Source organism: Macrobrachium rosenbergii, chromosome 1 (genome assembly GCF_040412425.1).
Source record: "Macrobrachium rosenbergii isolate ZJJX-2024 chromosome 1, ASM4041242v1, whole genome shotgun sequence".
Taxonomy (NCBI): domain Eukaryota; kingdom Metazoa; phylum Arthropoda; class Malacostraca; order Decapoda; family Palaemonidae; genus Macrobrachium; species Macrobrachium rosenbergii.
The window spans coordinates 17,852,197-17,866,598 of record NC_089741.1 but is presented as its reverse complement, the minus strand read 5'-3'; the positions used below and the strand labels follow the sequence as shown (position 1 = coordinate 17,866,598).

The 14,402-nt window shown below is 38.7% G+C and overlaps 1 long non-coding RNA gene across 1 annotated transcript; it reads left to right on the top strand.

The window, feature by feature from the left end:
- The first annotated feature begins 5,768 nt into the window (after positions 1–5,768).
- On the top strand, positions 5,769–12,870 carry LOC136841492 (uncharacterized). The gene is made up of 3 exons (XR_010853964.1): positions 5,769–5,863; positions 8,052–8,220; positions 12,139–12,870. It is a non-coding gene; the product is annotated as an uncharacterized lncRNA (long non-coding RNA).
- Positions 12,871–14,402: the final 1,532 nt, after the last annotated feature.

The following is a 14,402-nucleotide window of genomic DNA, read 5'->3' as shown; positions in this document are numbered from 1 at the left end:
AGTATTTATCCTTCTCATCATTCCTTCAGTGCCTTCTTAAACTAAAGACCACGGTCAGCCACTCAATCCCACTTTCAGCACTATACGAGTACTGAGCTTTTGATTTACAACCCCATCAACTTATAGTGTTCTTCCACTCTCAACCTCTTCATTCCATCCTTATGACCTCAACAGTCCTTCTACAAGTATACTCAAACTTATGCTAACCCTTAGTGCTTTCGCATCATGTGGCTGCCTCTCTTCTATATTCTGCAGTAAACAGTAAACATATCCTCAAGGCACTTACTCCATTGACCCAGGATAGCATTCACTTCAAATGGCATCTTTCCACTTATTCTTTATAAAACCTTACTGAGGTACCTTCTCACTTTCTTCCCCACCCCCTCTGTTTTTATTATTTGCCTTCTTTCTTCCTCACTATATTCATGGCTACTTACCATACTCCTGTATTCCAGTACTTGATCTTGTCTTCTGTTTTGTAATTGTTGCAATTACACTCAAATACGCTATGTTTTTCCTTCACTTAATATCTCCTTTCCTCGCGCCACCACTTACTTTCTGTACTCCCTCCTTCTACCTTCTGTAAACACATCTCCCTGTAAACGCTAGGACCCCATCCTGGAATTTTACAAATTCCTCATGCACACCTTCCACTGCCATGTCTTTAATCTTAGCTAGTTTTTCATCTATTTTCTCATTAAACACTCTTCTGAATTACTTCTCATCACTCTCACTTTATCACATTTACAGCTACATTTTATCCCTTTCTCTCCAACTTTAACCTCCATCTATCTTAACTTCCATTTCAACCACAAAATGATCTGACAAACCTCAACTTGTTCTTCAACCTACTCTGGGCTAAAATATATTCTAGCAAGTGTTTTATACCATTTCTTTTCCAAGTAAACTTAGGGATACCCTTATTTGGAAACTATACTATACTATACTATTCAATTCATATACAATAAGCTCTTAATTTTAGACTTCCTTATATGTTTGGATATAAATTCCACTGAAATCTTTTTAAAAATTCATGGAGGAAATAAAATGACATACTGTTCCTTTCTTTCTCCCCCCCCCAAAACCCCGCCACACCCCCGCCTTCGAACTAGCTTTGTAAAGAGAAAATTATGAATAGGACTTATTGCCATGTTCATCCTTTATCAGCCAAAATAAGAATGAAAATCGTGAGTAAAAACCTCAACAACTTTTCTCCCCGTAGGGGGTTAGTGCCGTCAGTGCACCTCAAGCGGTGCACTGTAGGCATTACTTAAGGTTCTTTGAAGCGTTCCTTTGGCCCCTAACTGCAACCCCATTCATTCCGGTTACTGTACCTCCGTTCATATTCTCTTTCTTCCATCTTACTTCCTACCCTCTCTAACAATTGTTTCATAGTGCAACTGCGAGGTTTTTCTCCTGTTGCGTCTTTCAAACATTTACACTCAATTTCCTTTTCAGCGCTGCATGACCGCATAGGTCCCAGTGCTTGGCCTTAGTCCTGAATCTTATATTCCAGTTCCAATCCACAACTTTTGTCCTTTCATCTATGCAAACGGAGGTCTTACACAGACACACACACACACACATACACACAGACAACGGGAGCAAAGAAATATGACCTACGCAAGACACAGGAGATGATGCCATGGCGCAAATGGTGGCAATTAACATATGGCGAGTAAGGTGACGCAAAACTTTCGGAAGAATGGGGGAAATAAAACAGAAAAGAGAAAGGGCGAAATAAACATGACTATCTAATTGAGAAACATGACAATTTAATTAAGAAATGTTGGTCAAATTACTAATTACCGCTAGTCTTTTCACTGCGAGAGCATGGTTTTGAACGCTTATATATATATATATATATATATATATATATATATATATATATATATATATATATATATATATATATATAATAATAATAATAAGCAGTCATATTACTTGTGGACCTCTCATATTTCACTGAATGCCATAAGTCCGAGAGAGGAAATGTAAGAAATTGCGTTTCCCGAAGATAATAATAACAAGATACATATACCTACTATGATGAAAGAATTCTGCATTTCGACGCCTACGTTAAACAACGCAATTGCACTTGACTGAGCTGGGATTTAAAAACGATCAACGAAATTTGACAACACCACTAATAAGTGTCGTCTCCATTTTACGGATTCAAGGCTCTCAGCGGAAAGTATTTCTCACAATATCAGGAATTCGAGATTTCTCACAATATCAGGAATTCGAGAAGTTAAGATGTTCTTGTATGTATGTGTTACTGCTGTGTTTAAAAATCCTTACTTTGAATCTTGATTCTAATCCTGGGAGACGAGGGAGTCCTGAATGGCTGTGAGGCTACTTCTCAGCAAAGAAAATCCTATTCGTTATTCGCATTTGTTACATGTATCTTTCATATAAACCCCATGTATAGTACACACCAACAAACATTATATATACCTACATACATAATACATATATGTGTGTAAAAAATGGAATATATGCAAATATGTATAAGTGTATATCACCTTATCGATCTATAAGCTACATACAACAAATTATTTTAAATATGAATAAAATTGTTAAAATCTTATGACAAATTTTCCTTTATCGCATTTCTACATGAAATGGATAAAGAACGTAAAAAGGTAAAAAAAAAAGGCGTAATAATATTAGATATGGAAAACGCTAGAGGACGCACATCTAACAGATTTATCATAAAAAGGTCAACAGACTAATGGTAACGCGTTAAAAGTAACTTGTAGCAATACGATAATTACATTTCCTAGTAGAAAGTAGCCACATGACAGGTGAGAAAGTAGCCACATGACATGTGATTGGAGAGAAACAGCCATAAAAGAGAGAAAAAAAAAAACCTTCCCGCCATATGGGGTTTGTCTCAACACCGTCGCACTAACGCCAGAGGAATGGATGGCTCTTTCTTTGATAACTGGTCTTATAGAGCATTAAGGTGAGGATGCGTGTTAGGCTTAAGCAGATGAAACACTAACTCTTATCTACAGTATGTTCGGAGTCTTCTCTTTCGTCTGGAAATTATTTTCCCTGAGCGGAAAAGGTCATCATTCAGTGTAACTCTGTCCGTTATTGTGACTGAGAATAACGGTCTAAAGGCAAGATTAGTTATATGGTGTAGATTGATTGATTGATTATGAAATTTAGGTCTTGAAGACCAAGCGCCGGAACCCATCAGGATTATTCAGCACCGTAATGAAGGTGAAATATATAAATTAATGATATGATTGATAATGAATAGGTGAATGATGATATACTAGTAAAAATCAGTGTTAAAATATGAACGTAAAAAATGAAGAATGATATTAGACAGAACCAACAAAAAATAAGTATATATTACACTTTTATATTCAAAATAGGCCTATATACTTCATGAACACTTTACCGAGTGCTGGGTTAGCCTAGACCTATAATCTTTCAATGCCCTTGAACTAAATAGCTGTGTCTTCATCCGGTAGGAAACAATACAAAAAACAGGACACATTAACCATACCCAAAATTATAAAAGGAAAAGAAAAATTGCTCCTTCCGGATTTTTAAAGCGCCACTTATCCCCGGGCGTTAAAACTGCATCAAACGCCTTCTATTGGAGTGATCATTCCACACTAATGGACCCCAGGAACATGTTCCCTGAAGTCAGGGTGATTTTGGAAACTCTCTAGCGAGGATCTAGAGCTCGCGATGTTCCCAGGGAAACCACTGCTGATGGAAAAATGAATTTCAATTACCTTCTGCGGCTTACATCTCACCCGACAACCGCACGAAAGGCCTTTTCCCTCGCTGAGCTTCTCTCACTAAGGTCTTCTTCACTCTCCTTTCACGCTCCTTTTCCGGGTCTCTCTCTCTCTCTCTCTCTCTCTTGTAGTCTGTCTGTCTCTCTCTCTCTCTCTCTCTCTCTTGTAACTTACACAGTTGCAAATTTTCCCTTGTGTATCATATATTGTTTTCCCTCTCTTCAATAAATGAAAACTATAGTAAACTATAATAATTTCCTTACAGGAGGATGTACATGTATGTTTATTCATATGCATTTCCAAGTAATAATCTAATGCCAGTGATGCTGGAACTGTTAAAAAACTCAATATTATTATCATCAACATAATAACAAAAGCACATATGAATACAGAACATACCCTACAAACTTAAGGATTCATATTTTTGGCAACAAATCTTAATTAGATGCCTTTATCTGAGAGGGAGTGCGCGCGCACACATAAATATGAATACGTATAGTGTAATGCCCGTGCATCATCTTCATTATTATTCAGAAGATGAACCATATTCATATGGAACAAACCCACAGGGACCACTGACTTGAAATTCAAGCTTCCAAAGAATATGGTGTCATTAGAAAGAAGAAGCGAAGGTAATGGTGAATGCAGAATGAGATCACTTGTTAAAAAAATGAATAAATTAATAAATAAACAGATCGGACAAGCTCAAACGTACTAAGCTGCTTCAAGAATACAAAACCTCCAAGCAACTATAAAGAATGTATTCTAAACGTAGGCTACTTGAAATTCATACCCTTTTTTCCTTGTATAATCTTCTTTCTTTCGCAAGGTGCCTCCTGCTTTCTTGTAGGTTAGACCTCCCAAAGCTTTGGATTTTTACTTTACTTTCCTTATCACCATATAACTGGATTTCTTTCAAAAAGCAGCTACTGCTACCTTCGGGCTTATACCTAGACCTATGCCTCTTCCCGGCTTTTCCTGTTTCTGAGCCGTTTGAATGCCAGATTGCATCAACAGATCAACAAATCTTGTTGCTAATAGGCTACATGGGATAAAAGCCGCATTATTCGCAGTACCATCAGTCTTTGTTTACAAAACCTTATTTCATCGAACACGGCCAAATAAACAAGTCTTCCACCTGCGCTCTCTTTGCAATTTAAATACCTCGATCATTACCCCATACGGGTAATGATAACACGCGTAGTGGCAGCAATGGTAGCAGTTGTTATATTACTCTCATTATCATTTTAAAGAAACTTCTAAATTCACGATTCAAATTCTCATAAGACTCGCCCAAAGGATTTGTTTTTGTAAGACATGTGAAAAATAGAGCAAATTAAAGTTAAGGAAGTTGGACAGCTGAGCCGGAACAGACCAAAGCGGAATTGAAACACTGTAGAAGGAAGAAGGTATATTGTAGCTGGGAGTCATGAAATTTCAGTGCTATACGCAACGGGGCCTTGTAAATATGTAGTTCACCTTAGAATACAGACAGACTGACTGATTCAAAATCAAGTGGGGGCGGTAAGCTTCAGTATATAGGAATACCTAATCCGACAAAGGAGACTGTAAGATAAATCCGCCCTTTCGAACGTGGGATTTTTTTAAGACGTGACCAAATAAACATGGATATTTTACCATCAAAATGAAAGTTGCTTGAAAAAGGAAATAGGTAGTTACTGCTTCTTTCGCAAATTATCTAAAACAACACACACACACACACACAGAGAGAGAGAGAGAGAGAGAGAGAGAGAGAGAGAGAGAGAGAGAGAGAGAGAGAGAGAGAGAGAGAAACATATCTGAGAATTATCGTAAAAGAAGTGTCTCGCCTGTTGCGATCTCAAACCATTTGGAGCGTTATCTGTATTTTCATCGTTTCCAAAAACATCGAAAATAATCTTAATGTGTGGTTGAACAGTTCAGCAATTTGTCGTCCTATATTGCCGATTGTCAGGGATCACCAATAGGTTGAGGACGTGAATTTTGCTTTTACAGTAGTCTCGCCTCAGGGCTTGAACCGTGAATGCTTGGGTTCGAAGTGTCACAAGAGATTTTCGAAAGTGAATTTTGGAGTGGCTGCTTCAACCCGGAATCCATAAGTATAATAGTGTGCTGTTTAACGTTTCGACTGAATTATTTTTCTTGTCTGTCACATTGTAGAGCTTTGCTAGTTTATTCACTTGTGATATATTTACCCGTCCGAAGAATCTTTCGTTAAATTCCCAAATTAAGCCACAAATATCCCTTTAATAACGAATTCAGTAACTTTGGGAATAACTTATACGCAGTGAAAAATCACAGATCTTAAAAAGAATGTTAATGCATTCTTGGACAATGGATGGCTGAGGTCTTTCATGGAACACCAAAGGTTTGAGGAGGAACCTCTAAGACTTTTGATTCTTTCTAGGTCCTATAATAATTATGAATTTGTCACTCAAAATTCATCAACCATCCAGTAGAATTCCTAAATGTACAGTAATACAAAATGAGAACACATCTGCACTTTTTCCAACTTTATGCATTAATAAACGGATAAAAATTAAATTATACCACTTGTTCTTCAGTAAAAACATTTGGGAATAACTTATACGCAGTGAATTATATAATATATATATATATATATATATATATATATATATATATATATATATATATATATATATATATATATACCTTGTCAAGATTCGAACCAACGCCTTTTAGGGTGAGAACTTGATAGACAGTGACTTGAATCACTCCGCCGTTAAGTCACTGTCTCCCAAGAACAACCCTAAAAGGCAAGGACGCTTATCCTGGCCATGGTAGTTGTACTTGACATATACAATCGTCTTAAGGTGTAAGTCATTGCCAAGGCATTATGAATTCGACTTTTAAAGAATTATTTTGGCTTCATATTGAAGAGTATAAAAATGTCATTCATGCGCAAAATTAGTGACCAATTACCCAGCGTTATTAAGTATCGCTGTTATTTCCCCAACAGAAAAGACTGCGTGATGAGAGTTTTAACAAAGTCTGGTGCTAAATTAAGAGTTAGCGTGCGATCGTGTTTAGAGTATTTCATTTATTTGCGAGATTTGCTGCTCTGTTTACGTGGTTTGGTTATCTGCCCAGTGCGCTGCGCTCTTATCATACTAATAGTTTCCAGTGTCACATGCACTCCTTTCGTGGGATTTCGGGAATAAGTTTTGAAAGCGTTAGCTGAATCCCCCGTAAATATCCGTAACAATGCAGTAAAACATTCTATTTTAGACTGGAATTTGTCTCAAAGACTTTTCTCCTCATGCAACTTTGCGTGCAAGCAAGGAATACACAGGCCATGACTATAAAAATGAGTTATGTAACATTCATGCCATGAACATTTGTCTGAGAAATGTTTAAGAATAATTCACAGCATATATCTACGTTGACTTGTGGCTCTAATACGCAACTTCGCTGGATTCTTACATGGCAAATCTACAACAATTGCACCACTTTCCTACTAAAAGTCTTACTTAAAGCTACAAGAACAAAATGGACGCGAGTAGAGAAACAAAAATTTCTGTCTGGTCAAACTCTTGCGTTTGTTCTTTTTTAATCTGATACATCTTGTATCTGCGCTCTGGCATACGTGATATGCAATGAGTGAGCAAGATAGAATAGCCACGTTCACTTGTGTCAACACGCAGGCTATCTATCCTCTACAGTAGGAGCCAGATAGGAATGGAGATGGGAGCCATCGCCAAGATGACATTTCATCTCGAGAGCAAATTTAATTTTCCATCAACAAACAAGTACGAGTGGGCCATTATCCTTTCCTGGTATCGTGTTCTGCGCTTCCTATCTGGTATGATATCGTTACCTAGAAAGGGAGATGGATATCGTATGCTAGATGGCGCTCTCTCTCCCTCACACACACACAGAAACACAAACACACACATACTCTCTCTCTCTCTTCGTGGTGTACTTATTATTAAGTTCGGCTCACAAAGTGTATAACGTTCAATCTTAAACGAGGGAGGGACGACCAGTGTATGGTTGTCAGAAACCTAGCAACAAGTCCCTTTCGTTGCACGCGTTAAGCTCTGTATTTCTAACCTCTGCTTACATTTTCCCCCTTTCCATAGTCTTCACTCTTTTTAGAAGCGTTGAGATCTCACTTTTTCCGAACCATTCTTTGTGTTTACAAATCAAAGCTTAGATAAGCTATACTCCAATGCTGTTCTGAATCATTTATCGAAATTCACTTTAACTGCGTGAACTAATTAGTGGTGTCTCCCAGCTGAGGAAAACGAATCCTTTTATTTGCAGATTTCCAGCACTATGGTTTCTTGAGTGTGATGCTTCATATTTGGATGCGAACTGAGAAGTCTGAATGTGCGGAATTCGTCCTTGGCTTCTGCACTGGTGAAAAGAGCAGCTGCTTAGCAACAGACTATTGCACAACAAGGTTATGAAGACGTCTAGCTGAAAGTTTTAGGTACCCCGTTTGACTGGAAAGTAGACTCATTTAATTTGTATGTAAAGGATTTTACTAATTTAAGAGAGGGAGAGAGAGTAGAGGGGGGAGGGGGTAGAGAGAGGTAGCGACAGAGTGTAAACAATTTGTAGTCAGGAACCATGAGGGCTGGATGACTGTTTAAACTAACCACGAGAACGAGCAGGTGAGAGCGTCTAATTGCCGCCAAAGGGAAGCGTTCCTTTCAAAAACTTTAGAAAGGATCCTTTGTTACCAGGATGTTACGTAACGTACGTCCAGATGTATGACGTTGGAAGGAAGGATTCTTGGAGAGAAAATGAACACAAAACTAATATTTAGAAAGGTCATCATACGCTCAATTACTGCTGAATTAAACAGCCTCGGTATTTTTTAACGATCCCCTCGGTAGTAGTTTTGTTATTCTTCATTTTCTCAATTTCCTCCTCCCATTGTATTAGGTTTTGGCTCTAAATTACCTAATTATAAAACAATGTTAACGAAGTACGCATTTCCTCACGTCGATAGTGATGATGGGAATCACGGCATTTTCAGACAATCTGCCAAACTTTAAAACATTAACAAACTTACATTAACCTCTCATTTGATTTATTGATGGAGGCCCTCCCTTTAGAGACAATCTTCATGTTGGCAACAAAATGACGTCCAGGAAAATAAAAACAACTGCTCCCTCTCCGCAAGGCTGCAGAGTAATTATGTAAATGACGTATTCACACTCATGAATGGAATTAAGGCCCATTACTCTGAAACCTCGCCAATTGTGGCTTTGCTGTGAAAGGAGCGTTTATTTTGAAAAGTGTTCCATGCATTATGATACGCATACGTAAATTAAAGAATCCTGGACGGCGCGTGAAGGCGGCTTCTCGCGTTTGGGCGTGTTGCTAGGCGGTCGCAAAAAAGAAGAAGTCTGAAGCGTCTACCCCTATTATACGTGCGGCACATACAGGAGTAATTTTGAGGGGTATATGAATGGTGGTTAACGATCCAGACTTAATAGCTGCCAAGGACCATCCATATACGATTCTATCAGGTCTGTTGGAAACTTCGTCCCGTATAATATCTTAATTTAGAGAATGGTCATCTTAGGTTATACAGTCCACAGCATCTGTATTGTGATGTGAAAGATTTGGTGGAGTTTTGTACTTGGTGTGAAGCGCTGCAGGTTTTTTTTTTTTTACTGAAGGGTGCTAGAAGCTTTACTTTAGAGTTTTTAAGTGTTAGAGAGGTTTTATTTCGGTTTTGAAAGTGTTAAGAGGTTCTGCTTGGTTATGAAAGTGCCAGAGATTTTGGTTTACATTTTTTAATTTTTTTTAGGTATCGTGGGTTTTGCTTTGAAACTGTCATGTGTTTTTCTTTTTTTTTTATTGTACTGGAGGTTTCAATTTGTTTCTGAAAGTGTTTGAAGTTTTGTTGTTGGTTTTGAAAGTGTCAAGAAGTTTTGGTTTTCGAAAGTGTTTGGTTTGTAAATTGTCATTAGTTTTGATACTGAACGTGTTGGAAGTTATGCTTTTGGTTTAAGAAATGCATGCAGGTCTTCTGGAACTCATATTCTGCAGCTCTTTCATGAATCTGCTTTCCGTATTCAAAAACAGAACCCTATCATATTCAACAACTATTTCAGCAGTGCTTTTAGCCATCTCTTGAAAGTCACTTTCCGTAGCAGAGAATGAAGGTGACATTGCAGGCCTATTTCTGAGACTAAAATTCAGAGAATGAAGGTGACATTGCAGGCCTATTTCTGAGACTAAAATACAGAGAATGGAGGACATTGCAGGCCTATTTCTGAGACAAAAAATTCAGAGAATGAAGGTGACATTGCAGGCCTATTTCTGAGACTAAAATTCAGAGAATGAAGGTGACATTGCAGGCCTATTTCTGAGACTAAAATTCAGAGAATGAAGGTGACATTGCAGGCCTATTTCTGAGACTAAAATACAGAGAATGGAGGACATTGCAGGCCTATTTCTGAGACAAAAAATTCAGAGAATGAAGGTGACATTGCAGGCCTATTTCTGAGACTAAAATTCAGAGAATGAAGGTGACATTGCAGGCCTATTTCTGAGACTAAAATTCAGAGAATGAAGGTGACATTGCAGGCCTATTTCTGAGACTAAAATACAGAGAATGGAGGACATTGCAGGCCTATTTCTGAGACAAAAAATTCAGAGAATGAAGGTGACATTGCAGGCCTATTTCTGAGACTAAAATTCAGAGAATGAAGGTGATATTGCAGGCCTATTTCTGAGACTAAAATACAGAGAATGGAGGTGACATTGCAGGCCTATTTCTGAGACTAAAATTCAGAGAATGATGGTGATATTGCAGGAATATTTCTGAGACTAAAATACAGAGAAGGGAGGTGACATTGCAGGCCTATTTCTGAGACTAAAATTCAGGGAATGAAGGTGATATTGCAGGTCTATTTCTGAGACTAAAATACAGAGAATGATGGTGACATTGCAGGCCTATTTCTGAGACTAAAATTCAGAGAATGAAGGTGACACTGCAGGCCTATTTCTGAGACAAAAAATTCGGAGAATGAAGGTGACACTGCAGGCCTATTTCTGAGACAAAAAAATTCAGAGAATGAAGGTGACACTGCAGGCCTATTTCTGAGACAAAAAATTCAGAGAATGAAGGTGACACTGCAGGCCTATTTCTGAGACTGAAATTCAGAGAATGAAGGTGACATTGCAAGCCTATTTGAGACTAAAAATTCAGAGAATGAAGGTGACATTGCGGGCCTATTTCTGAGACTAAAATTCAGAGAATGAAGGTGACACTGCAGGCCTATTTCTGAGACTAAAATTCAGAGAATGAAGGTGACATTGCAGGCCTATTTCTGAGACTAAAATTCAGAGAATGAAGGTGACACTGCAGACCTAATTCTGAGGCTATCTTCAAATTTTCCAAGAACATGCAGCTCAGTACTTAGAACTTTGTCTTGTAATTTCCACTTATAAACCAATGCCAGAAACTATATGGAGAATTCTAAATTATACTTATAGCAATTGTAAGGGATGAGACATTTGGTTTCACGCCTAATGGAAACGAGAGTCGGGGGAAATGAGTTTTTACCACACAGTAAATGAGAAACTACAGATGGAAATATCGGCGGACAAAAGATGTGGAAAGTAGGCTGCGCATGTCAGAAAATTACTCAACAACGATGGTTCCCTCGCCAATGATCGTTTTAATAAAAAAGATCCCACGAAGAAAGTAGGTTGAACTGAACTGAATATAGAATGTAGTCCAAAGGCCAAGCACTGGGACCTATGAGGTCATTCAGCGCTGGAAAGGAAACTGAGAGTAGGTAGGTTTGAAAGGTGTAACAGGAGGAAAACCTCGCAGTTGCACTATGAAACAGTTGTTAGGAAAGGTTGGATAGCAAGATGGAAGAAAGACAACGTGAATGGAGGTACATTAACAGGAATGAAAGGGGTTGCAGCTGGGGGCCGAAGGGACTCTGCAAAAAAAAACTCTAGTAGAGCCTACAGTGCACCCCGTGAGGTGCACTGACGGCACTATCCCCTACGGGGGAAGAAACTACGTTGATCACTTGAAAGACTTTTACCCTACTTGCATATTTCAGTCTCCACTTCTCAAAACCCAAGTTAAAAGGACAGACGTCTTGGAACGGATGTATATGAAACTAACGCCACAGACCCCTAAGTCATCAAAGGGTAGATTACATCATTATTATAATAATACTGTTACTTGTGCCCTTAAGGACTTGATTTATGGGATTAATTTACCGCTACGGGCTAAAATTTGTGAAACCCAAGCCACTTATTAAATTTTAGACCATACATTTTCCCTTGAAGAATATGTTGCTGAAATGTCTTATCCCATATCGTCTAACAAGCCTAATTAACTTATCCTCTCTCTCTCTCTCCACAGATCGACAGGGATGCTGGTCAATGAACTGCTGGAAAAACACAAAAGGGTATCGCTGCGTGTTTTCTCTTTTCTATGCCTTCTGTTTACATTTGACAGTTATTCCATAGCTTAGTATTGGCAGGAAGCAAACACAGATCTTTTCAACGGCCCTCCGTTCGCAAAGACGTTGATTGCTTAGGAAACTTACAAAACTGCAGAAGAGCAATTTTTTTTCCAGATGGTTTGCTGAGCTGTGTACTCGTAATTGGGAAGAGAGAGAGAGAGAGAGAGAGAGAGAGAGAGAGAGAGAGAGAGAGAGAGAGAGAGAGAGAGAGAGAGAGAGAGAAGGGAATGGGATAGTCGAGAGATAAAGTGAAAGTCGAGAGGAAGAGAGAGCAGGAATATCCCTTTAACCTTTGTTTAACCAAAGAAAACAGTGGAGATAAACAACAGAAATGAAAATGTGTTAGTGGCAAACATAAAAGAGGGAAGTGGAGGATGTTAGTGTGCGATCTTGAAAGGAAGGGGATAAATAGCCCTTAAAGGAAAAGTCGTCATTTTAGTTAAAACTATCAGTTAAGATAAGACTATCTGTTAGTTTTAATGAAAATTAGTTTTAGATAAGAAAAGTGTTTTTAAAAAATCGTTCATACAGGAAAACTCATTTTGGACGATGAAGGTCGTTTCTGATGATAAAAGGTTCTAATGTTCAGTGAAAAGATCGGTTCAGATAAGAAACATTTCTTTGACAACGCAAACAAGCAAAAAATGCGCCGAAGTTTCTTCGGCGCAATGGAGTTTTCTGTACAGCGTATAATGCTGTATGAAACTCTCAGCCGCAGCCCATGAAACTTTCAGCCACAGCCCCCTGGTGACCTGTGTTGTTAGCACTTACATCTGTGCTAGACGCACGATCATGGCTAACTTTAACCTTAAATAAAATAAAAACTACTGAGGATAGAGGGCTGCAATTTGGTATGTTTGAAGATTGTAGAATGATCAACTTACTAATTTGCAGCCCTCTAGCCTCAGTAGTTTCTAAGATCTGAAGGCGGACAGGAAAAGTGCAGACGGACAGACAAACAGCCGTCTCAGTTTCCTTTTACAGAAAACTAAAAAATGGTTTCAAGTAGAGGTATTCTGCTTTTTAATTACCAGAAGCAGTAAGTAACAAGAGAAACTTTTTCTTCAGTTCTGGCGAATCACGTTTTCAAGATAAGGAACTTCTGATTTAAATGCAACAATCTTCTATTGACTATCCCACTGTGCCCATACCAAAGTAATTAGGTGCGTTGAACTTGCGTTGAACTATCTAACACATGCCGATTATGTACTGTACGTCACGGATGCTTGAAACGAAGTAATGAGATTGGAAGCATTCGAGACCTGGAAAGCCACACATCCATCGAATGCAATGTGGCACAAAACCAGAGACACCCGGATTGTGAAAATGGAACAAACAGACATTTCGGAGTCTAGTGATCAATGCTGATCTTCGCAAGATACTGCAAGATGCGGGCGGGGCAGGGACGGCCTCGCGGAATCTGAAAGTGAGGGGCCAAGCGAGGCATCACAAGGAAGAAGATCCACCTCCTGGCGTAGGAAAAAGAAGCGCGAACAATCCCTTCTCCGTCGCGTAGCCGCCCTTCCTCGGGGGGAAAAAGAGGAAGAAGAAATCCTGCGGTCCTTTATGCAACAGCTCTTACCTTGAGACTATTATCTTGCCTCTGCTGCGTCTCAATCAAGCTCAGGAGGCTGCTTCTGAAGTACAACCCCTGTTACCTTGAAGTGGTCATTGTCTAATAGTAGTTGCATTCCGTCGTGCTGTTTTTCAAGTACAGTCCTGGTTACCGTCGTAATTCTAGGCTCCTTCAGTTTCTGTAAATGGCTAACTTGTTTTATGAGCTCCACCCAAATAAGAACCCTCCCATCAGCTCGACAATAACGTGTAGCTACAGTAGTACACAGGATGACATAGAAACATATTTATGTCAGGGACGATTTCCTCGTTCATTTTACTGCTCCATATTTCTTATTGCTTAACGTGGTACAGTATCTCCTCTTATAATCACCTCCATTACTTAAGGAAGATTGGGTAATCAGTTTCCTGGTTAATTTTAACTAGTCTGACTTTGAACACAAGATGGAATGAATGCCAATGGTTACATATGTGTATATATGCTTTTGGGCAGTTTTACTCATGAGCAGTTTTTGGTGAAAGCTGACGAACTTGTGGCATTTCTTAATTTAAAACAATTTCAAGTGTCTCTTCCTTATCTAAAGGA